The sequence below is a fragment of the Atta colombica genome, unplaced genomic scaffold (assembly GCF_001594045.1).
Source record: "Atta colombica isolate Treedump-2 unplaced genomic scaffold, Acol1.0 scaffold133, whole genome shotgun sequence".
NCBI classification, from domain to species: domain Eukaryota; kingdom Metazoa; phylum Arthropoda; class Insecta; order Hymenoptera; family Formicidae; genus Atta; species Atta colombica.
In genome coordinates, this window is record NW_017259221.1 from 239,177 (window position 1) to 239,600 (window position 424).

The following is a 424-nucleotide window of genomic DNA, read 5'->3' on the forward strand; positions in this document are numbered from 1 at the left end:
ATTTATTATATAAAATGATTTGCGCCAAAAGTCGTGTATATTACTTATAACAACTTTTTAAAAAATGAAATGAATAAATTTTTCTTATCTCTTTTTTATCATTTGATATTACCAATAGCATTTCTTGTAATATAAAAAGTAGAAAATGGAATGCCTTAGATAATTTTTGCTCTGTAATTATTAATCATTATTGTAACAAAGTTTGTGAATATAATCTTTTTCATTAAAAACGTGTATTAACCAAGATAGTCGGGATTAGTTGCAATGCGTGACAGTCAATTTTAGTCTCTTTAAATCAGCAATCTCTTTTGTAAATTTGTAAATTTAATCTCTAGAGATTAAATTTACAAATATAATGTTTTATATATATATTAATGTTCTTTCATATAAAAATTATGTATATTTATATACATATAAATTAATA

At 20.8% G+C, this 424-nt stretch overlaps 2 protein-coding genes across 2 annotated transcripts in view; one reads left to right on the forward strand and one right to left on the reverse strand.

The window, feature by feature from the left end:
- The window catches only part of LOC108684330 (cysteine-rich motor neuron 1 protein-like), a 21,728-nt gene that overhangs the window by 19,389 nt on the left and 1,915 nt on the right, over window positions 1–424 (forward strand). The gene's annotated exons all lie outside the window — the stretch shown is intronic.
- Window positions 1–424, reverse strand: part of LOC108684328 — a 16,822-nt gene that overhangs the window by 3,925 nt on the left and 12,473 nt on the right. The window lies entirely within an intron of this gene.